The following is a 25,134-nucleotide window of genomic DNA, read 5'->3' as shown; positions in this document are numbered from 1 at the left end:
GGATGGCTTGAGGCCAGGAGTTGGAGACAAAACATCCTTGTCTTATGCAATATTGTCCATGAAGTTACAGATTTGATCTGTGCTTAATTTTTTTCTCAACGTGTATTAAAATAAGCACATAAGTATTAAAGGTTTTAAAAAGCTCACTTACATTTCGCCTAAAATCAGTTTTTGGAGATGCTGACACAGTGGCATAAGCATGGACTTTATGTCCAGATGTACCTGGGGACAGCTAATGGTTCTGTCACTTAACTATGTCGACTTGGACAAGTCATTTGGCTTCTATGATCCTCGATTCCCTGATTTGTAAAAGGAGGATGGTAAAATCCTCCTTGCAGAGTTGTTGGGAATAAGTGAGCTGCTGTGGGAGCCCAGTGCCCAGGCGGATGTTGAGTACATGATGGTTATCATTGTGATTATTGCTGTGGAATTCTAGTTTTCAAAGAGAGTGTCTACGCTGGAATATTGGGCTTGTGGCTTTCTGCTGATGTGGATGTGTGAAAAAGCTACTTTTGCTTGTTAGGATTTGTGGTGCATCTGTCATTATTTTCATTTCCCAGTTCCGCTACCTATTTTCTCTGTGATGTTAGTCAAGTTGCCTAAGTTTTCTTTTGCCTCATTTACCTAATTTGTGAAATGTGGGTAACAATACACTAGTGTGTGTGTGTTATTTCCCACCTCTGACCACTAGAGGGCATAGAAGGACCGGCACCTACTAGCAATGGGCATATAGGTGCCTATGGTCTGTAAACATCATTCTCCCATGAAAGGAACCAGGGTTCCCCAGAGAAATGGCCGATTCCAGGGCTAGGGCAGGAAAGCACAAGAGGAGACTGGAGCATCTTGCGGGGCCTGAGAGTAAGGCACAGCTTGAAAAATGATGGGGATGTGTGGAAAATATCACAAATGCCAACTAGAAGAAGCTCCCAATGGCCAATTTGGGGACAATACAGCAATATAATCAATAATAATAGTAATGTAGTCCAACCAATAAATACTTCAGAGTCCATGCTGATATATATAAATAAGTGAATACATACATAAATGAGAAAGAAAAAATAGCTCTTTCCTACAGCAGCTTTCCAGTTAATCAATGTAGAAGCAATGATGGAAATAGAAAATCACTGTTTGGCTAACACCACAGTAAGAATTGTTTATCGGCTACAATTATCTCTGGATTCTAGAAATTAATTGGTAAAAGTATGCTGAGAACAAACAGGCTGTTTGTGTATTTCCAAAGCATCTGTCCACAAGATGCTTATTAATTACAATGAGATGAATAGTAACTTTACAGTAGAGAAACCTGGCAGACACCACCTGAACCAAGGGCTTAAAGTGAACCCCATCAGTAATGAGAGATACCGACATCCTGGGGCTCTGGCTGGGATGTCCTGAGAAAGACACATCACTTCTGTGCCAATCTTGCCCAAAATACACAACCTGAAACATCCCAAGGGAATATGAGACAAACACAAATTGAGGGGCATTCTATGAAACAACGGACCAGACCTCCTTAAAAGCGTCAAGGTCCTGAGAGAGGGAAAGAGTGGGAACCTCCCCGAGGCTGGAGGGACCTGGGAGATGTGATAATGTTACTCAGTGTGGGATCCAGGGTTGGACTCTGGAGCGGAAAAAGGACAGGACTAGGATGATTAGCAAAATTTTATTTTATTTTTTTTATTTATTTTTTTGGAGACAGAGTCTCATTCTCACTACAACCCCTGCCTCCCGTGTTCAAGCGATTCTCCTGCCTCAGCCTCCCGAGTAGCTGGGATTACAGGTCCTCACCACCACGCCTGGCTAATTTTTGTATTTTTAGTAGAGATGGGGTTTCATCATGTTGGCCAGGCTGATCTCCAACTCCTGACCTCAGGTGATCTGCCTGCCTGGGCCTCCCAAAGTACTGGGATTACAGGCGTGAGCCACCATGCCCGGTCCAAAATTTTAATATTACTCTCTCTCTCTCTCTCTATATATATATATATACACACACACACACACACACACATATGTATGTATAAATATGTGTGTTTTTTTTTTTTTGAGACAGAGTCTCGCTCTGTCGCCCAGGCTGGAGTGCAGTGGCATGATCTCCGCTCACTGCAAGCTCCGCCTCCCGGGTTCATGCCATTCTCCTGCCTCAGTCTCCCGAGTACCTGGGTCTACAGGTGCCCGCCACCACGCCCGGATAATTTTTTGTATTTTTAGTAGAGACGGGGTTTCATCGTGTTAGCCAGGATGGTCTCGATCTCCTCACCTTGTGATCCGCCTGCTTTAGCCTCCCAAAGTGCTAGATTAAAGGCGTAAGCCACCATGCCCGGCCCCATATTTCTATATTTTTAAATTTATTGTATCAACGCTAGTTGACTGATTTTGATAATTGCATTAGAGTTCAGGTTATTTGAAAAAGCTGGATGAAGGATATACTGAAACTCTGACTGTTTTTACAGTATTTTTGAACATTTGAAAAATGAAAACTAAAAAAATGTAAAATGCATAAGATTTTTGTGAGGATAAGATGAGATAAATGTGAAGTGCTTAGAACAATGCCTGAGACACAAGAGTTCTTAAAACATATCAGCTATTATTATAAGTAATTTTATGATAAGTAATATTATAAGTAATGAGTCATCTATTATAAATCATATAAAATACGATTTATTTCATAATATCCTCATATATTTTCACCCATTTCTTTTTTTCCCTCTCCCCTTTGAAAAGCATATTGAGCATGTATGTCATGAAAAGATAAAATAGGATTCGATTTTATTTTCAGAATTATTGTCGGAGATGAGGAGGAGCTATTATTTCCTCCAGCCACTGAGTAGCTCAGACTCAGGCCCGCATTGCAAACTTTTGCTTGGCTGGGAAACAAGGCTTGAGCCTGGCCGCCGCCCACCGACATGGTTTGTGTTGGCGCCCCCTGGCGGCACAGTGAGCTTTCCCCAGTTCCTCACCCTGGTGCTTTAGGAGCCACTTAGAAATTCTACACAGTTTATTTATTAAACCCTTTCTAGGTCACGCTGCGGATCATTTAATCTTCACAACAAGTCGGTGTGAGAAGGGGCATTTATTCATCTTAAGACGATAAAACAGGATGAAAAAAGTGAAGCGACTTGTCCAGGGTTGCAAAGGGAATGACAGGGCCAGGATTTGGATCTAGGTCCCCCTGGCTTCCAGGCTGATTGTAAATGTTCAGATGAGTCTGAATGTGTGGCCAGGTGAAGAACTGTTGGTATAGAGTAGTGGTTGTCGACAGAGGGTGGTTTCCCCGCAGGGGACATTTGGCAACGTTTGGAGATATTTTTGGTTTTCATACCGGGGTGGGGACGGGAGAGAGGGAAGGCTGCTATTGGCATCTAGTGGAAAGAGGCCACGTGGATGCTGCTGAACGTCTCACAATGCACAGAACAGCCCCCACCACAAGGAACTGTTCAGCCCCAATGTCAATAGAACTGCTATGAAGCCCTGGTCTGACTTAGAAACATGAGGATGCATTCTTGCGGTTAGCTAATGTTTGCCAAGTGCTGAGTGGATAGCATGAGGGATGTGGAAACAGTGCACCAGTCTGTGCTGCCAAGGAGTGTGAAGTTTAGAAGGGCAGGGGGTGGAGGCAGGAGAGGCATATGAAAGCCTTCAATATAAGGCAGCAGACGATAAGTGCAACAAGACAGCGTCCAGTAGGGCTAAGCAGGCTCTCAGGAGGGAGAGCGCTCATCTGGCTGTGGGAAGAACTGAGCAGTTGTCTGGCCTGTGGGAAGGTGGTTTTGAGCTGGGTGTGTGAGCAAAGTTGAGCTGATGGGAAAACACAAACCCCATTCAGGGAAGGGCAAACAGGCTAGTTTGAGTGGAGAGAGAGTGATTTTTAGTGAGTAGAAGGGCTTGCACTGGAAAAAGAGGTTGCAGTTAGAGCTTTGAGTTCAATCTGAGGACTCTAGCCTGGGTGTCTGTCAAAGTGATGGAAGAGTCTTCCCTTTTGGAAGAGTGGTCTGGGCCCTAGGGCTGTGGGGCTCAGCAGCTTCCAGAGTGCTCTTTCTACAAAGGAGGGAATTTTGGAAATTGGGGTGGAGAAGGGTGAATGTCTCCTGATTTTAGGACCAAATTGATGCAGAGTATGTAAGAAAGCCATTTCACCTCAAAGTGGCCTTTGGGGAGATGGTGCTCCCAAGTGGAAATATACATGGAGCTCTCTCTCTCTCTCTCTCTTTGAGATGGAGTCTTGCTGTGTTGCCCAGGCTGAAGTACAGTGGCACGCGATCTTGGCTCACTGCAATCTCTGCCTCATGGATTCAAGCTATTCTCCTGACTCAGCCTCCCACGTAACTGGGACTACAGGCATGCGCCACCATGCCTGGCTAATTTTTTTGTATTTTTAGTAGAGATGTGGTTTCACCACGTTAATCAGGTTAGTCCCGAATTCCTGACCTCAAATCGTCTGCCTGTCTTGGCCTCCCAAAGTGCTGGGATTACAGGTGTGAGCCTCTGCACCTGGCGGGCTGAGCTCTCTTTTAGGTGGTTTCTTTGCAAAGGTCTGGGTCACTTTGCTTGTAGTGAAAACTGGAGTAGATTCAAAACCTTTTACCAAAGGTCTGCTTCCCAAAGGGTGCGCTGTTGCAGCAGGGCTTGGTGTGGCTAAAGCTTTAAATATGGACACTATCTGGTGATAGGATTTTCTTCAGTTTATTACATTACCTTCAAATAGCATTAAAATGTGTGCGTGCTTGGTACACTCTAAAGAATTCAAGTGGGCCGGGCGCTGTGGCTCATGCCTGTAATCCCAGCTGGGAGGCCGAGGCAGGTGGATCACAAGGTCAGGAGTTTTAGACCAGCCAGACCAACATGATGAAACCCTGTCTCTACTAAAAATACAAAAATTAGCTGGGCATGGTGGCCCATACCTGTAATCCCAGCTACTCAGGAGGCTGAAGCAGGAGAATCACTTGAACTTGGGAGGCGGAGGTTGTGGTGAGCCGAGATTGCACCACTGTAATTTAGCCTGGGCGACAGAACGAGACTCTGTCTCAAAAAAAAAAAAAAAAAAAAAAAAAAAAAATATAAGCAAAGTTTGAGATCTGCCTGAGCAACTTAGTGAGACCCCATCTCTACAGAAAAAAAATATTAGCCAAGCATGTGGGGTACACTTCTAATTATACATACTTGCGAGACTGAGGCAGGAAGGCTGTTTGAGGCTGCAGTGAGCTGTGATGGCACCACTGTACTCCTACCTGGGTGACAGACTGAGGTCCTGTCTTTACAAAAAGGGAATGAAAGCAAAGAGTTCCTTATCTTTAATGAATGTGCAGTTGCCTTTAACATCCTCCCACAACTGCCACCAAGTTTGACCCTGGGGAAATGCATTACTCTTCTGGGAAAAGCTGGGGAGAGAAGGCAAGGAAGCAAATCTTTGTTGAACCAGTATGTACATATATATATTTGCCAGCTATAGTTGCAGACACTGTCACATACAATATCTCATTCAACCCTCGCAACCCTGGATGTAAGTACAGTTTGCTTCTTTTAGTAAGTGAGGAAACTGGCACTGAGAGAGGCTCACTTGCCCCAGATCCCTGTAGCTGAAAGGGCTACATTTTGGTGCACATGTGGCCTGTTTTGCCCCATTTTCTCCCCCAGTTTCCCCTTCACAGACAGTCTTATTTCCCTGGATTCAGGCTGCTAGAGACCATGGATATCAGCATTAGTAGCAGCAACAGAAGGAGAGAAGAGATTAGAACTTTATTTTTTTATTTTTATTTTACTTTTTTTGAGACAGAGTCTCACTCTGTTGCCCAGGCTGGAGTGCAGTGGTGCGATCTCAGCTCACTGCATCCTCCGCCTCCTGGGTTCAAGCGATTCTCCTGCCTCAGCCCCTGAGTAGCTGGGATTACAAGCACGCGCCACCATGCCCGGCTAATGTTTGTATTTTTAGTAGAGATAGAGTTTCACCACTTTGGTCAGGCTGGTCTCGAGCTCCTGACCTCATGATCTGCCCACCTCAGCCTCCCAAAGTGCTGGTATTATAGGCGTAAGCCACCATGCCTGGCCGAGATTAGAACTTTAATTGTGACTGTTGGTGCAGCTGTACGTCGCTTGGAGATTGTATGGAAGCTGTCCCGTTGGAGGCTCCTGATCTCTGGGGATGGCTGAAGCCAGTGTACATGGCCTGGTAGTCTGTGCTTTAGTCCCACAACACTGTTTTCATGTGAGGGCAAAAGCAGTGAAGTGACACTGTCTTGCTGTTAGGTAACAGGTTAGACTGTGTACTTTATGAAAATCTGGGAGGTGAAACTTGTTAAACAAAAGAAATGAAGCATTCTTAAGAAATAAGGTGACTAACTTGGCAGCCGTGCCAGTTTCATCCCTGTACTCCTTCCCACCTCCCCACACCCCGGTGCTTCATGATTTCTTCCTCAAGTCTTTTTTCTCATTTGGATTTCCTTCCTTCCTCCTTTCCTCCCTTCCTCCCTTCCTCCTGTCTTTCTTTCTCTTCCTTCCTTCCTTCCTTCCTTCCTTCCTTCCTTCCTTCCTTCCTTCCCTCCCTCCCTCCCTCCCGTCTTTCTTTCTTTCTTTCTTTCTTTCTTTCTTTCTTTCTTTCTTTCTTTCTCTCTCTCTCTTTCTTCCTTTCTTTCCTTTCTTTCCTTTCTTTCTTTCTTTCTTTCTTTCTTTCCTTTCTTTCCTTTCTTTCCTTTCTTTCCTTTCTTTCTTTTCTTTCCTTTCTTTCCTTTCTTTCCTTTCTTTCCTTTCTTTCCTTTCTTTCCTTTCTTTCCTTTCCTTTCTTTCCTTTCTTTCCTTTCTTTCCTTTCTTTCCTTTCTTTCCTTTCTTTCCTTTCTTTCCTTTCTTTCCTTTCTTTCCTTTCTTTCTTTCTTTCTTTCTTTCTTTCTTTCTTTCTTTCTTTCTTTCTTTCTTTCTTTCTTTCTTTCTTTCTTTCTTTCTTTCTTTCTTTCTTTCTTTCCGAGAGAGAGTCTTGCTCTGTCGCCCAGGCTGGAGTGCCATGGTGCCATGTTGGCTCACTGCAACCTCCTCCTCCTGGGTTCAAGCAATTCTCCTACCTTGGCCTCCCGAGTAGCTGGGATTACAGGTACAGGCCCCCACGCCTGGCTAATTTTTGTATTTTTAGTAGACACAGGGTTTCACCATATTGGCCAGGCTGCTCTTGAACTCCTGACCTCATGATCCGCCCACCTCGGCCTCTCAAAGTGCTGGGTACAGGCATGAGCCCCTGTGTCCGGTCCCACCTTATACCTTTCAATGACCCTTTCTAGCTGAGTATTTGGCAGGAAAGTGATGCTATGTATTGGTAGAAGAGACATTGACAAGGTCTGTTTCCCCTCTATGCTCCTGCTCCCATCTTTGGCAAAATATTGGCAATAGTAGTGTTGTTGCCTGGAAAGTTGCCTTGTTCTGGCTCTGTTCACAATTCCTTTCCGTTGTCTGGCTTAGTCGTTCTGGTCCAAGGGAGAGGGAACTGAGTTAGGGGAAGAGACCCAGAGCTGCAGGTCCCAGAGGTTCTGAGAAACAGGAGCGACAGGAGGGAAGGAGCCCTGAAGGGTGTTTGCCCAGCTGCTGGGGTGCCTGGCTCCAGCCCTTGTTTGGAAATGGCCCCAGGGAAAAGAAGAAAGGTAATAATACTTTAAGTAAACATTGGGGCATAGAATATCAGCATTCACTAAACTTGACATTTATTTGAGACTTCAGGAAATGTGCTCAAAGGGAGAGGAGACGCTGGGCTTGAACGCTGGATGATATTCGTGGGTGCTGAAGGGAAGGCTAACAAGGGAGCCCTTTTTTGGAAGCCTCCAGGCAGGAGTGAGAACAGGTGATATGACTGTTTCCCTGAGAAAAGGGAAGAGGCAAGGCATGAGTCAAAGCCCTTTGATTTTTGTTTGACTGTTCTTCTCTGCATTTTCAAATTATCCCAGCCTGTTGACTGACACAGAGTTGATTGTGGACTTTGCTACTGCAGGGTTTATAAAGGGACTGTGCTAGGCAGTGGAGCCTGTGTCTAAGTTGAAGGTTCAAGCAGAGTCTAAACTTTTTCTGATGCAAATTACTGATGTGGCTTTTTTTCTGGAAAATTCTAAAAATGGTCTCTGCCTTCAGGAGGCTTATGTCTAACCAGGGAGATGACATCCACTTCATAAAGCCTAGAAACATGAGTGCAGTCATCTCTCAAAGTGGCAGGTGTGCAGGGGGACTGAGAGGAACTTGGTCGGGTGGAACTTGAGCTGGAGATGGGGGAGGATTTGGGTTGGTGGAGGGCAGAGTGGAGGGCCGTGCAGAGCAGGGGCGTGTTGTAGGAGAGGTGCCCCCCGGAGCTCAGTGGATGGGGATCTTAGAGGACAGGAGCTGTTTGTGTTCATTTTTGTATTCCTGAACTCACACAGGGCCTGGCACTTTGGGGTATTCTATAAATGACTGTTGCATGGAATGATCGTTTGTAACCTGTTAACTTGTCCTGATGTGTTAGAAAGTGTACAAAAGCGCAGCCCATTAGCATAAAGAAAATCTTACTGAAAAATGATCCCATGTATGCATAGAGCCTGGTGCGGCCACTTTACTTATGCTGCTGAGTTCTCATGAGTCCACACTGAGGCCACCGCGGGGCCGGGAGCTCCTCCTCAGACCTTCCTCCGGGTGCCTCAGTCTCTTTACCCCTCTGTTCTCCCAAGTCCTGCTCCCTGTCAGTTCACTCCATCTAGTTTCCCCTCCATGCACTTGGGGTGGGTGTCACATCCTGTGTCTCATCGAGGAGGGGGGGCTTCGGGTCCGCAGGTCCATTGATTAAAACATCCTCAAGACAAGTGGACTTTCCTCTTGTTAACGTGACTACTTATAATGCATCCTGAGAACATTATTTGTGTCAAGAGTCTCTCTGATGTACAGAGGCCCTCCCTCCCCCAGGAAGGAGGTGAGGGGAAGTTGGGAGAAAACACCATTCTGCCTGGGTTACTTATTTCCCTATTCTACTGTGTACTTGGTAGACATTCAAAAATATTTGTTGACTTTGTCCATGATCCACATGGCTCGCATATAGTCATTTATTCACACATATATTCAGTGAGGCTTTGAGCGCCTAGTGTGTGCCTGGTATTTGCCAGACGGTGGATGCTGAGATCAGGTGTGCTGCTGCCTCTGAGGAGCTCTCACTATACAGCTGCACCTAGGGTGACTGAATCCACCTTCCCCACTTTACAGACGTGGAAATTAAAGTTCAGGGAAATTATAGGATTAGTTCAATGTCACAAGGTCACCAGCCTCAAAGTTAAGGGAGTAAAGCAAGTTTCCTGACTTGCTGGATTTTCTGTTAGTGTACAGCCACCTGGCTACTGCAGGTGCAGACGTGGTGAGCTCCCATAGGAGAGAGGACGTTCAGAGTGAAGTGGGAGCCCTGAGCACCCTGGATTAGCCAGGAGGACATGCTGGGTCCAGCTGTGACCGCACAAAGGACCATCGGGGACATTTGCATTCTCTTTTTCACTTTGAGCTTGAAATGACGAAATCTCAGCTCAGAAATGATCCCATGTATGCATGGAACCTGGTGAGAAAACCAAGAGTGGGAGATTTTTCACAGGGCATTGGTGAGGTGGGTCAGAGAAGCCTGTGCTGATGTCTGTCACGGTGTTTCTCACTGAATGGTAATGGTCTGGCTTTGAGTGGGTTCTGTCCACAGCCTGGAGCTCTGTGAGGCAGGACCAGGTGTGATTCACCTTTGTCTCTCCAGTGACAGTGCACAGCAGGCTCCGATAAATATTCCTTACAAAATAAAACTGAATAAAAAGTAGACACCTGCACACATGTGGGATGATTGAGCAGCAGCAGAGGCAGGAGAAGTCAAGTGTCCCCAGATCAGCTGATACGGGGTTCGGCTTCTAAATAGGGGTGAGGTGCCAGGACGGGGATGGGGGTCCTGTGGCTCTGCTGCTCTGGGGAACACCCCTGTGATTTGGAGTGTCTGCTGTGGTTGCTGCACTTCACTTGCCAGTGGGAAAGGGACTGGAGGGTGTGGGGCTTCAGGTGACTCCACGTGGGAAACCACCAAGGGAATCTGGGATGAGAGGCACATTTTTTTTAACCCAATATTTCAAGGTGGGTTGTACAAAGAAGTGTTAGACTTATTTCAGCCAATGGAGGACATAGGACAAGGATTGGTGAGTGTGAATCAGACATATTTTGGCTCAGGATGAAAAAGAACTGTCAGAGTAAAGTAAGTTTCCTTGGGGAATTAACTGTTTACTGGTGGAATTTAGGCTAAGGCTGATGTTGAAAATACCCATTACAGTGGCTGGGAGTGGTGGCTCACGCCTGTAATCCAGCATTTTGGAAGACTGAGGTGGGCAGATCACTTGAGGTCAGGAGTTCAAGTCCAGCCTGGCCAACATGGTGAAACCCTGTCTCTACTAAAATTACAAAAATTAGCCAGGCATGGTGGAATGCACCTGTAATCCAAGCTACTCGGATGGCTGTGGCAGGAGAATCGCTTAAACCCAGGAGGCGGAAGTTGCAGTGAGCCAAGATCGCGCCAAGATCGTGCCACTGCACTCCAGCCTGGGTGACAGAATGAGACTCCGTCTCCGGAAAAAAGAAAAGAAAAGAAAAGAAAAGAAAAGAAAAGAAAAGAAAAGAAAAGAAAGAAAAGAAAAGAAAAGAGAAAAGAAAAGAAAAGGAAAGAGCCATTATAATGATTTTTAAGGTTACAAAGGCAGAACTTGGCTTGGAACCGTTTCTCACTGATCACATATTGTTATAACAACTGTTTTTTGCAATAGGTTATTGCTCTGTGATGCAGGCTGAGCTCTCTCTGACAGTTACTTCCAGTCTTTGTGGGCAGTTATGATTCTTTTACCTCATCTGTGACTTGGACTTCATCTCCTACACCCTGCCGCTCCAGCCCCATCCCCTCCATGACTGGTGAGACCGGTAAGAGTTAAGTGCATTTGCTGATGATCGTCACAAGGTGGCAGCACAGACATTCGGGTGTTTTCTAAATCTCTACCTGGGTGTGGGCGCGTCTAAGAGGCTGTTTTAAGAAAAGGTCAGGAATGAGGCGAAGGTCAATGTTATTTTCCTTCTTTCTCCTGTGAGGTGATGGAGTCCAGATGACTGTGAAATCATTGCATTTTAGAACTGGAAGACACTTCAGTAAACTGTGCTCACAGATCCCCCAAAGATCTTGTTTAAATACAGATTCTGATCCTTCTGGTGGGGTCTGAGATTCTACATTTCTTTTTTTTTTTTTTTTTTTTTTTTTTTTTTTTTTTTTTTTTTTTTTTTTGAGACGGAGTCTCACGCTGTTGCCCAGGCTGGAGTGCAGTGGCGTGATCTCGGCTCACTGCAAGCTCCACCTCCTGGGCTCACGCCATTCTCCTGCCTCAGCCTCCTGAGTAGCTAGGACTACAGGCGCCCGCCACCACGCCCAGCTAATTTTTTTTTGTATTTTTAGTAGAGACGGGTTTCACTGTGGTCTCGATCTCCTGACCTTGTGATCCGCCCGCCTCGGCCTCCCAAAGTGCTGGGATTACAGGCTTGAGCCACCGCGCCCGGCCGAGATTCTACATTTCTAAGGTGCTTTTGGACATGTCATTGCTGTTGGCTGGTGGGTCACACTTTGAGTAGCAAGGGTTGAGGGTCATTTAAACATTAATTCTCACTGCACCTCATTATAGATGAAGAGAGACCGAACTGCAGAGAAAGAATGTAACTTGCCCCACCCTGCCATGCCCTTACTGCATGACTTTTTGTATTTAAACCCACAGCTTTAGCCTCTCTGACTGGTTCTTACTCCATACATCATGTGGTCCTGTCACTGTTGTTGGCGGCATCTCTCTAGCTTAGGAATCCAGAATCCCCTTTTCAACACCTTCTTTGGTCTTGGCTCAAGGTTTCACTTTGGCCGGTTCTGTCCTCTCAAAACCTTCAGTGACTTTTCTGTAATCAGATCAAGTTTGAACGTCTGTCTAGTGTTCATTTCTCTGCAGCATATTATCCTCCTTTAGCAAGCTTACCTAATTCTCTGTTTTAAAATGGTTTCTTTCTGCTTCAGCTCTCCCTGCTCCTTCCTATTCTCTACACATACCCTGTTCAGGTCTCTCGGTGGCGGTGGTGGTGGCATGGGCTTCGGTGTTAGACTCACTGAGGTTCTAATCCCACATCCACCAACAGCCTTGGCAAGTTACTTCCCCTTTCTGAGGATCAGTATCCTCCTTGTGAAATATCCCCATATCCTGTGTGAGAAGAGTAAATAAAATAACATCTGCAAACACACTCTTATTCCTGGGAGGCTCTTCAAAACTAGCATCTCTGGTGGGGCCTGTGTGCATCTTTGTGCATCTAGAGTGGTGCAAAGTGTGCATCTTTGCATGCTTTGTGTATTTCTATCACACGATTCATCATTTCCTTCACATCGGTGGCAATTAGGAGCTCATCTCAGGCTTAGGATAGTAAAATTATATGGCATGTGTTTTCACTACAATAAAGGTCTCTCTGAGATCTGAGGAGGAAATCGGCCAGGAGGGTTGGATGCTTTACTCAGGTTCCCTTGGCTTCTGTTTCTCTTTGTGTCTGCTTTCCTAAGCCCGAGTCTTTCAGGGCCTAACCCAAATCCTTCCTGTTTTGTGAAATTTTCAACCATTTTTGACCCAGTCGATCCCACCCTTCTGTAACTTATTTCATCTATGTATTGGCATTTAATTATGTGCCAGCCCTCCCAGTGAGACCTCCATAGAGAGGCTGGAAGGGTACTGGCTGTGTGAGAATTGAAGGTTGAGTGAGTTCTTTTCTTACTACGCCCTGAGTGTTAGAGCGGCCTTCTATTTTTTTTGTTTTTTTTTTTGAGACAGGGTCTCACTCTATCGCCCAGGTCGGAATGCAGTGGCATGATCTTGGCTAACTGCAAACTCCACCTCCAGGGTTCAAGTGATTCTCTTGCCTCAGCCTCCCAAGTAGCTGGGATTACAGGCGCCTGCCACCATGCCGGGCTAATTTTTGTATTTTTACAAAATACGGGGTTTCACCGTGTGGGCCAGGCTGGTCTCGAACTCCTGACCTCAGATGATCTTTCTGTCTCAGCCTCCCAAAGTGCTGGGATTACAGGCGTGAGCCACTGCGCCTGACCCTGCCTTCTCTTTTTTTCCAGCTATTGCCAGTAGCAGTTCCTCCTGCACCAGCAGCACCAGACCCTGGCAGGCATGTGAATACCCTAGGGATTGCTCTTGTCAGGGTCCTTCCTGCCTCTGGGTTTTGGTTACAGTGGCATGTTTTTTTTGCATGTTATCAGATGGCCCCTCTGATGAGGGCACTGATGATATCTTTTAATAAAAACCTCAGGGTAATAACTCGGGAAGTTGAACACAGTATCCTCTTGCTTAAACAGCCGGTAAACAGGAGATGTGTACATTTTCCTATTTTGTGAAATTTATAACAGTCTTTATTCTCTTACTTCAAAAGAGATTAAGGACAAAGGACCAAGTGGGGAGGACAGGGTTGTTTAGGGAAGGTTTGTGAATTTTTCCTTCAATTATACCCGGAAGTGTGCATCTTGGCACATGTGGTCATATATTTCCATGACATAATTCATAATTCCCTTCCTGTCAGTGGCAATCAGGAGCTCACATCAGGCTTGTGATAGTAAAATTTTATGGTGTGGGCCAGGCGCCGTGGCTCATGCCTGTAATCCCAGCACTTTGGGAGGCTGAGGTGGACGGATCACGAGGTCAGGAGACTGAGACCATCCTGGCTAACACGGTGAAACCCCGTCTCTACTAAAAATACAAAAAAATTGGCCAGGCATGGATGCGGGAGCCTGTAGTCGGAGCTTGCCAAGATCGAGCCAAGATCGTGCCACTACACTGCAGCCTGGGCGACGCAGCGAGACTCCTTCTCAAAAAAAAAAAAAATTATATGGTGTGTGCTTTCATTACAATACATGTTTCTCTGAGATCTGGAGAGAAAATAGTCCGAAGGGCTGGACACTTTACTTGGTATCCTGCCTCTCTCTCTCTCTTGTTTTTCTTTTTTTTTGAGACAGGGTCTTTCTCTGTCACCCAGGCTGGAGCACCGTGGTGCAGTCATGGCTCACTGCAGCCTCAGCCTCCTGGGTTTGAGTGATCCCCCCACCCCAGCCTCCCAAGTAACTGGGACTACAGGCGTGTACTACCATGCTTGGCCATTTTTTTTTTTTTCGTAAAGATGGGGTTTCACCATGTTGCCCAGGCTGGTCTTGAACATCTGAGCTCAGTTATTTGCCTGCCTTGACCTCCCAAAGTGTTGGGATTACAGGCATGAGCCGCCACACCTGGTGCTGCCTTCTCTTTTTATTGGGTAGCAGTCTACTCACCCATCATTTTCCCAGTTAGGAGATTTCTGGCCTTCCATTCCCCTTCCATGGGTCCATGCCAAATATTGTGTCTGGAACTGGATGTTGGGCCCAAGGAATGGTTTCCTGACTGATTTCCAGGATTCTAATCTTCACGCTGTAAGCTTTAGGTTTCCTACCCTGGAAGCTGGTTAGAGTCACCTGTAGGGCATTTAAAACCTACCAGTGCCTGTGTCTTCCCCCAGGAGAGTCTGATCTGATTGGTTCATCATGTGGCCCGAGTATTGGTCACTTACAAATGCTTCTGCTATTTTACAGTGGAGGAACTTTAGCCCAGTGCTCAAAGTTAACATCTCCAGTAATCAGAGATATCGACATCTTAGGAAATATGATCGATGGAGAAGGTGCAGCATCACCTTTGTGGTATTCTTGTCTAATGTGTACAGCCTAAGTTTAATCATGAGAAAAATAATAGATGCCCAAACTGAGGGTTATTCTACAAAATGACTCCAATACTCTTCAAAAATGTTAAGGTCATGAAGGCAAAAGAAATTCTGAGGAACTCTCCCAGTTCAAAGGAGACTGACAGGACAAAAAATGAGATGCAATGTGTGATCTTGGATTGGATTCTGGTCTAGAAAGAGGACATTAGTGGGGAGATAGAGGAGATTTAATAAGGTCTGCAGATTCATTCATTGTACAATGTCAGTGATTAATTTATTTATTTAAATTTAAATTTAAATTTAATTTAATTTATTTTTTGAGACAGAGTTTTGCTCTTGTTGCTCAGGCTGGAGTGCAACGGCATGATCTTGGCTCAACACAACCTCCACCTCCCAGGTTCAAGTGATTCTCCTGCCTTAGCCTCCCAAGTAGCTGGGATTACAGGCATGCACCACCACACCTGGCTAATTTTGTATTTTTAGTAGACACAGGTTTCTCCATGTTGGTCAGGTTGGTCTCAAACTCCTGACCTCAAGTGATCCTCCCACCTTGGCCTCCCAAGGTACTGGGATTACAGACATGAGCCACCGCACCTGGCCCATGTATTGATTTTAATGATTACACTGTGGTTATCTAAAACAATATTTTGGGAAATTAAGTGAAAAGTATATGGGAACTCTGACTATTTTTGGAACATTTTTGAAAGTGTGAAATTGTTTCAAAATGAAAAGTTTAGAAAAAGAAAAACGATTCCAGATAATTCTATTAAGTTGCCAGAGTTCAGAACTACTTCTCTAAGTTATCTTGCCTGACACTGTTGTAACCAAGTACCCCTGTTTTTCTAGAGGTGGCTTAATTTTTTTATTGTTTTAACAGAAATAATTATTTCATTTCTCATAACCCCACATGATTGCTGACCAATGGTTAGCATCCTGATTTGGGTCAGGACCATCCTAGGAGCAAAAGCTGCTTGTAACATTGGCCCTGCTTGCAAGGATAGGCATATCCCTCTGGTGTGGAGCTTCCTGACATTACAACCTGTGTATAAAAATACAAGGCACGCTTTCCCGGAGACCTTCTAGACCTCACACCATAATGCTCCAACCAATATAATCTATAAGTCTGGGTACTCATAAGTATTTCCAACTCCAGGTAGACCAGTTTCATTCTGATACTCAATGACTACGCCCCTTCTCAGCAAAAAGTACTCAGAACAAATATGGCAGCCAGATCCCACAAAGATAACAATAAAGCTTGGCAGTGGAAAATGGTAACTGAGTACCCCCATTTTTCTAGAGGTGGTTTAACTATTTTTTTTCTCCCTCTATCTCTTTTCTAATTTCCCTGGCTACCAGTTTCCTACTTAGTCCTTCAGAAATGCACACATAACCTTCCACCTCCACCATCACCAGACATTCCTTACAGGGCAAGTTCCTCTAGCTATATGCTCCATGATTAATCTCTCAAGAGTTGACAGTTCATTAGTGGAGCAAAGAATACCTGCCATGGAACTTTCACCTCCAGAGGGTTGCCTCAGAGCTTCCATCCTGGGTCACCTCAGAACTTACACCCATTAGGGGGACATGTCAGAAGCATGCCCGCTTGGCCATTTTTACAACTTACCTCTGTCCAGGAAGGCACCATCTCAACTGTCCAGTAGCGGGAGGACCCTTGTTCTTGCTCATTTTCTCCTTTACTTATAAAAAAATGCCTGCTTTCTGCTCCAAAGGTGAAGCAGCACATTTAAAGGGAGAATGCTTTGTGCCCCTTCCTCCAAGCTATCTTTCGAATAAGTTCACTTTGTTTTGTATCAGACCTCGCTCATGTTAATGGGACTCTACATGCAGCATGCGACTAACCTGGTTTTCATTACACAGGTTTTTGGTTACACTGTCAGAGTAATCTTCCTGAAAAATGCTGTTTGTTATGTTACTGAGCTTTCTCAAAGCTTTCCAGTGACTTCTATCATCCATAGGATGAAATTCCAATTCCTTAGGCTGCCATTCAAAGCCCCCATAACACAGCCCCAGTCTACTTCCTTGGTCTGTGTAGAAAGACTTGACCCACATTTTATGTTTTCATGTCTGAACTTATTCTAATTCTTTCACTCCTTCCCACAATACCTTCAACTGTCTTCTTAGCCTCCTGAGCTGTTCTTTGTCTAAGGCTCATTTCAGACCCTGACTCTTCATTGAAGCCCGTGTGGTTATTTCTATTAGAAGCAGTCATCCTGTCTTTCTTTGAATTCATGTAGGCTTTCATCTGCAGTGAAACATGACCTTTAGATTCAGAAATATGTGAGTCGGAATCCTGGTTCCACCTTTGACCAATTCTGAGATAAAGGACAAGTTAATTGATGTCTTGGGATAGGGAGATAATAGTGACTACTTAAAGTGTCATTGGGGGCATTAGATAAGGTGGAAATATAAAGGTCCCTAGCACATAGCAGGTTCCTTCCCCAACATTTTTGTAGCTCCATGCTCCCCAAAGCTACTGTGGGTTGTGCAAAGGCTCTTATCAACATTTTCTGGAGAGCCTTTAAAAAATATTTGTGCCTGGTCATCATTAAAATGAGAGACACTCTTGAACTGTATTGAATGCTTGGGGCTTTAAGGAGTTCAACTGAGATTTTTTTTTCCCCTGGAAAACAACTCAATAAATACGTGATCTATGGACAGAGGAATGTAACCCAATAGGGGGAGAAGGAAGGGACAATGGGCTTCTAAATGGGAGAAAGCTGCGATGCCTTCCACACCCATCCCTTTGACCTCAGTTGAACAGCATTGAGGAAGTATGGCTCTTTTTTTTTGAGATGGAGTCTCGCTCTGACGCCCAGGCTGGAGTGCTGTGGCGTGATCTCGGCTCATGCAAACTCCACCTCCCGGGTTCATGCCATTCTCCTGCCTCAGCCTGTTGAGTAGCTAGGACTACAGGCACCTGCCACCACACCCGGCTAATTTTCTGTATTTTTAGTAAAGACCGGGTTTCATCGTGTTAGCCAGGATGGTCTTGATCTCCTGACCTTGTGATCCACCCGCCTCGGCCTCCCAAAGTGTTGGGATTACAGGCGTGAGCCACCGCACCTGGCCCCTTGACTCTTAAAATTATGTAAAGGAAAGTAAAAATCTCAGGACTGTCAAATTCATTACACCAAAGGGATAGTTCAGGCTGGAGACGGAGTCACGTGACTCCACCATCTTTTCCCCAGATGAACAACGGTTATTACACAACCTGTGTCAAAGCATTGTACATTAGCCAGACCCCCACAGGAAGGTGAAAAGACCTCTGACATCTGTGGATGACTGCCCTCACAAATTGTTCTTTGCTGGCCTTGGAACTTTTCAAGATGTATATGCTCCCATAAAACAAAGACAAAGCAATTGTAACTATAGGTGTGCAAGCTAAATCTAGCTTCTAAAACTAAAGCCTGTTAGATTTCACAATGATAATGCTTATATTTCCAAGTACAGAAGAAAGACTAGATGAGACCAATTATTCTTCCCTCTATTTGTCTCTTCCTATCTCCCTTCTCCACTTTAAGCAGATGTATAAGTATCAGGCCTCCTGAAAACCTCTTCAAAGATGAGACAAGCTATGGAGGATTTCTATGACTTACGTTTTTCTAGGGCGTGTCCTCAAGCTCTGGCTTAATAAACCTCAATGGACTCAGTCACTTAACCCCAGTCACTCATTTTGGTTAACATTCTGGTGACCATGAAGGAACCTTCTGAGTGGAGCTTAGCCCTTTAGGCCTGCAGCGATTTTCCTGTTTATGCTCGGTACCAACTAATGAGCTTTAGCTTTGACTGATTTTGTGACTTTCTGAGGATCAGATGCTACTCTGTCTTGAGGTCCCTGCTCTCCCCAATTGATTGTTTGAGATCTCAGTTTTGTTTTGCCGTGAAACTCCTTTACTCTTGGAGTTTTGCTCACGTCCTATAAGGAAGGTGAGTTTTCTTCTGCTGTGCCAATGGAGAGCAGCCTTCCGCTTGGTCCCCTCCCAGGTAAGGAGCTGGGTTGGGGTTTTGTTTTAGAATTTGATAGCTGCAGGTTAAGGTTTATTGCTAGTTGGCTTTAACCTCTCTCTCTCTCTTTTTTTTTTGAGACGGAGTCTGGCACTGTCGCCCAGGCTGGAGTGCAGTGGGCGGATCTCGGCTCACTGCAAGCTCCGCCTCCTGGGTTCACGCCATTCTCCTGCCTCAGCCTCCCAGGTAGCTGGGACTACAGGCGCCCACCTCTCTTTTTTTTGAGATGGAGTTTCACTCTGTGGCCCAGGCTGGAGTGCAGTGGTGCAATCTCGGCTCATTGCAACCTCCGCCTCCCGGGCTCACACCATTCTCCTGCCTCAGCCCTCAGCCTCCCGAGTAGCTGGGACTACAGGCGCCTGCCACCACGCCCGGCTAATTTTTTGTATTTTTATTAGAGACGGAGTTTCACTATGTTAGCCAGGATGGTCTTGATCTCCTGACCTCATGATCTGCCAGCCTTGGCCTCCCAAAGTGCTGGGATTACAGACGTGAGCCACCGTGCCCGGCTGGCTTTAACCTCTCTTTATGCTTAGAGTGTTCAACAGTACATCATTTGTGTGATCACTTGTGTTTTTGATTTTTGTCACTCTTCCTTTGGGTTTGACCAACTCTTGACCCTGCATAGTGTCCAAAACACTTTCCAACTTGGTCAAATCCAGCAGAAGCTCTACATTATGGTGAACCATCCTTAAAATTAACTAAAACTCCAGCAACTGCAGAACACCAAGTTCAACCTCTAGAAACATGTGTCAGTTGAAGGAAATAAGATGTTTAACCCAAAATATATCTTTTTGACATATTTTGAGATGTCTGTCGGAGGGCCAGCGAGCAGAAGTGGCCCTGCAAAGCTGTCTTTCATGAGAAAATTGGCATCTGTAGATAATCCCCCATTAATACAGGCAGGCTTTCTCTTGTCTGGATCCAGGAAAAATGAACTGAGCCTGATACCTTAAAATCTGAAATAAATATTTACCATCTACTCTCTCTGAGAGTCGCTACCTGTGAAGTTTCGACTATATAACAAGACCATCTTTGTTAGCCGAGCCTCCTCCTTTCTCCCTCCCATAACCTGTCTTGCTACTAAAACCCGACGTACAACCATAACCTGTTTTGGGCCATGACGGAATCCAGGAAGATGATCATCTAGCAACAGGGTAAGAATTTATTTCCAGTGAGGCTCCTGGCTTCTCTTTCTCTGTGCAACCTAGTCAAGCAGACAATAAAAATCACCATTTCCTCTGGAAAATTTTGGTTAATGAGAGAAGATTTGTGTATGACTAGTCTTGATGTAGTGACTCTGTTGTACTTTTTGGTACATTTTAGTGTATCAAAACTAACATTTTCAAAATTTTCTTCCATTTTTCTGACTCGGAATCATTAGAAATTAAAATGGTGCTTTTTCTTGAAGCCTTGCAACCTGAAGCTAGACAATTTAAGTAAACTTCAGGAGAAAACACAGCAAATTATATATCAACAACCTTCATGCCTACAGATATGTGGACTACTGAAAAGGTTCAGTTGTACACCTGATTCAGACTACAATCCAGAGGAATCTGCCACTGGAATTTGAAGATGCTTCGGAGACTCTAAAAATACAAAAGCTAGCCTATAGTCTGCTCCACAAATTACAAGTGAGCCAACATATAACTGAAAGGGTTAGAGTGATGATTGCCCAAATAATTGCTTTAGTTGAAGAAGCAATTATTCAGCTGTGTAGCCTGAATGGGGTTCCAGGACTACTTTCCCTTTGTTCCTGTAACTTGACTTTGGTCTTTTTCTAATGAACTTCATGCCCTTCTCCATGAACACAATGTCCTAAGAATGAACCTTCCTAGTGATGTAGGATCAGACAAAACATACAGCCCCAAACTCATGTTTTCTACAATGCTTTCTGTGAAAGATTTTGAAGAATAGGTGCTGGCCAGGTGCAGTGGCTCACGCCTGTAATCCTAGAACTTTGGGATGCCAAGGCGGATTGACTACTTGAGCTCAGGAGTTCAAGACTAGCTTGAGCAATGTGGTGAAACCTCATCTCCACAAAAAATAATAATAAAAAAAATGTAGACAGGTGTGGTGGCATGGACCTGGAGTCCCAGCTGCTTGGGAGGCTGAGGTGGGAGGATTGCTTGGAAAGTGGAGTTTGCAGTGAGCTGAAATTGTGCCACTGCACTCCAGCTGCCTGGGTGACAGAGCAAGACACTGTCTCAAAAAAAAAAAAAAAAAAAAAGAAAAAGAAAAGAATAGAAAAAAAAAGGGTGGGGGTGGGGATAAATGTAAAGGGAAAAAAAAATCTCAAAACTCCCAAACTCTTTATACCAAAGGGAAGTTCAACCTGGAGACTGAGTCATGCAACACCATGATCATTTCCTAAAATGAATAGCTGTTACTACGAGACCTTGTGGCAAGGCATTGTACATTATCCAGACCTCCATGGGAAGGTGCAAAGGCCTCAGGCATCTCTGGATGAGTGCCTTCACACAGTGTTCTTTGCTGATCTCAAAACCTTTTTTTTTTTTTTTTTTTTGAGACAAAATCTCTCTCTGTCGCCCAGCCTGGAGTGCAGTGATGAGATCTTGGCTCACTGCAAGCTCCGCCTCCCGGGTTCATGCCATTCTCCTGCCTCAGACTCCTGAGTAACTGGGACTACAGGCCCCTGCCACCACACCCGGCTGTTTTTTTTTTTTTTTTTTTGGTATTTTTAGTAGAGATGGGATTTCACCGTGTTAGCAAGGATGGTCTCAATCTCCTGACCTTGTGATCCACACGCCTCGGCCTCCCAAAGTGCTGGGATTACAGGTGTGAGCCACCGCGTCCGGCTTCAAAATCTTTTAAGATGTATATTCTCCCATAAAACAAGAACATGTCGATTGTAACTTTAGTTCTGCAATCTAAGTCTAGCTCCTAAGAATAAAGTCTGTTATATTTCAGACTGATAATGCTTACCTTTCCAGGTACAGAACAAAGGCAAAGTTAATCATTCTTCTGCCTACCCCACCTCTTCCTATCTACCTTCCCTGCTTTAAGGAAATGTATAAACACCTGGCATCGGCCAGGTGCGGTGACTCATGCTTGTAATCCCAGCACTTTGGGAGGCCAAGGTGGGTGGATCACTTGAAGTGAGGAGTTCGAGACCAGCCTGGCCAAGGTGGTGAAACCCTGTCTCTACTAAAATACAAAAATTAGCTGGGTGTTGTGACACGTGCCTGTCATCCCAGCTACTTGGAAGGCTGAGGCAGGAAAATTGCTTGAACCCAGGAGTTGGAGCTTTCAGTGAGCTGAGATCATGCCACTGCACTGCAGCCTAAGAGACAGAGTGAGACTCCATCTCAAAAAAAAAAAAAAGAAAAAAAAAAAGAAAACGTGGTCTCTTGAAAACCACTTCAGAGAGAATGCAAGCCACAGAGGTTTTCTAGGACTCGTGTTTTCCCAGGGTGGGCCCTCAAGCTCTGGCTAAATAAACTTCAATTGAGTCAGACCCTTGCCTCAGCCACTCATTTTGATTAATCACCATGAGTCCTGCACAGGTCTTCACTAATCCACTTCCTGCCCAGGTGATGTGTACCTAGATGAGTCAGACGCCCGTAAGTTAAACACGCTTCTCCCTTTTCAGTTCCTCCACCCTGACCACTCAGTGCTATGTGCTCTGGTATGGCCCCAGCTCCCAGGTGGTTAGTATTGGTGTAAGAAAGCAAGGGCAGGAGGGGCAGTCTGAGAAGGAAGATAGAGGCCACCAGGCATGGAAAGAGACAGGTGGGGCTGTCATTATTCAAAGGCCATACTCTGGGTGTGTTTTGTGACTGCTTCTGGATTTGAAATCTTCTCCTCTTTGGGACCATTCCAGGAAGTCACCCTCCTCCTACTTCCCTCTCATTACACTTTCTGTCCCTAGCGTCCCTCATTTGTGGCCAAGGAATGGCTGTGCAAGTAGTTGACAGTGGAGTAAAAATGACTTTTTATGTGACTGGGAACCTGGTCCTGTTTTCTTCCAAAAGAGATTGAGGTTCATAAAAGCCAGGTTTTATGCAGGTCTGCGCAGTTGTGAGTGTGGTGTTAGGGAACAGGTGCATAAGTGGAGGGTGAGACAGAAAACAAAATGCTGGCTGTTTGTCAAATCCTGAGAGTAAAGGGGGCAAAAATCATTCTGAAAGGTGGATGTCATTCAGGAGACCTTGGAAATCTTAGGGTGTCCTCTGCCCCATGGGGAGGAGAATGAGGTTAAATTATGGGGCTGGGTGACAATGGGTGCAGTACTTCACTTCTCTGCCTCAGTTTTAAAAGTCTGTAAAAATGGGGATGGTGGCACTCAGCATGTTTTGTGAGGATTGTAGCTAGCTGGAGAGCTCTTAGGATAGTGCCTGGTACATAGTGAGGGCTGCATCAGTCTGAGCTATTATAATTATGGGAATAGGCAAAGGTGCCACCCTGGCCATCCAGCGTGGGAGGTATTTTCCAGCCAGAGTCCTGGCAGTCCACCTGGAGATGAAGATGGTTAAGGAGGAAGTTTAACTTCCAGGAAGGACTGGGGAGGAGTAACTTGTGCTCAACATTCTGTGAAAATACATTTATCCAACAGCAGGAATACACGGAGTGAATGTGGCTTCTGTGGTAATTATTATCTCCTGGTTGGGGAACACCTAAAAGTGTGTTGTAGGCGCAAATGATTTTCCCAAAAGCCAAGCCTAAAAACAGCCTTCAGGGGTGCCTTGCAAATTAGCATTCCTTTTGCCGAAAAAAAGCATTAATTTTTTAAATGGAAAGCATTCATCTTGCTAAAAACATCCCCTCTTGTGGCTTAGGTCATTAGCTTTGTCTCTGTGCTATCCTACATTACAAGGTATAAAGGGAAAGACTAAAGAAGAATGATTAAGGAAGGGCACATACAAATTAACAGGGCAGAATTGGGATGGGTATATGTAACTTAAGGGGAAGTATGTATAAATATTTTTTTTTTTTGAGACAGAATTTCACTCTTTGTTATCCAGGCTGGAGCGTGGTGGTGTGATCTTGGCTCACTGCAACCTCTGCCTCCTGGGCTCAAGCAATTCTCCTGTCTCAGCCTCCCGAGTAGCTGGGATTATAGGTACCTGCCACCATGCCCAGCTAATTTTTGTATTTTTAGTAGAGATGGGGTTTTACCATGTTGATCAGGCTGTTCTCAAACTCCTGACCTCAGGTCATCCACCCACCTCAGCCTCCCAAAGTGCTGGGATTACAGGCGTGAGCCATTGCATCTGGCCATATGTATACATTTTATGTGAACATAAAAAGGACCTCTTGTTCTTTTTTTTTTTTTTTTTTTTTGAGACGGAGTCTCGCTCTGTCCCCCAGGCTGGAGTGCAGTGGCGCGATCTGGGCTCACTGCAAGCTCTGCCTCCTCGCCTCCTGGGTTCATGCCATTCTCCTGCCTCAGCCTCCGGAGTAGCTGGGACTATAGGCACCCGCCACCACGCCTGGCTAATTTTTTGTATTTTTAGTAGAGACGGGGTTTCACTGTGTTAGCCAGGATGGTCTCGATCTCCTGACCTCATGATCCACCCGCCTCAGCCTCCCAAAGTGCTGGGATTACAGGCGTGAGCCACCGTGCCCAGCCAAGGACCTCTTGTTCTAAACAGACCTCTCCATATAAATAATGTGGGCTTTCTTGAGTGGATAGCAGACTCCATCACAAGACCATTCCAGCAGAATCATGAGAAAATGGGTAGTTGGCTTCTTTGCTAACTGGTAGGGTAGACTGTGTAAGTCGTTGAAGAGAAAGAAGATGAAGGAGCAGATGGGTGAGGATGAAAGAAACGGGATGTTAAAAGGAAGGGACTGAAAGGAGTGTTTACCGAGGGCTCATCGGGTACAGGCTGTGTGACTAATACCTTACACATCTTAATTTACTCTTGCACTGTCATTTTCTGATACAGTAAGAATCATCCTTGTGCTGCAAATGAGAAGAGGCTGTGGGAGGTGAAGTGAGTGGTCCAGGATCATCCAGGCAGTTCACAGCAGAGCTGGTGTGTTTCACCTTGAAGTTTGTGCTCTGGCCTGTGATTCAGACAGCAAAGTAAGACGTAGAAGGCAGGCCAAGCAAATTTTTGTTGTGGGTGATGTTTATGAAAGTTACTTGTGTTAGGCAGAATAATGACCTCCTAAAAATGTCCACATCCTGATCCCTGGAACATGTGCATGTTACTTTATTTGGCAAAAAGACTTTGCAGATAAGATAAAGTTAAGAATCTTGAGATGGGAAGTTATTCTGGATAATCTGGGCGGGCTCAGTGTAATCAGAAGGGCCCTTGTAAGAGAAAGAGGAAGGCAGGAGGGTTAGGGAGAGAATGATGCAGCCTGAGAGACTCCACTGGCCATCG

General features: G+C 45.2%; 1 protein-coding gene across 21 annotated transcripts in view; it reads right to left on the bottom strand.

Moving 5' to 3' along the window:
- Positions 1-25,134, bottom strand: part of BCKDHA (branched chain keto acid dehydrogenase E1 subunit alpha) — a 446,963-nt gene that overhangs the window by 58,933 nt on the left and 362,896 nt on the right. The gene's annotated exons all lie outside the window — the stretch shown is intronic.

The sequence above is a fragment of the Macaca thibetana genome, chromosome 19 (genome assembly GCF_024542745.1).
Source record: "Macaca thibetana thibetana isolate TM-01 chromosome 19, ASM2454274v1, whole genome shotgun sequence".
NCBI classification, from domain to species: Eukaryota; Metazoa; Chordata; class Mammalia; order Primates; family Cercopithecidae; genus Macaca; species Macaca thibetana.
Note: the sequence above shows the minus strand (reverse complement) of the source record. Positions and strands in the feature narration are given on the sequence as shown.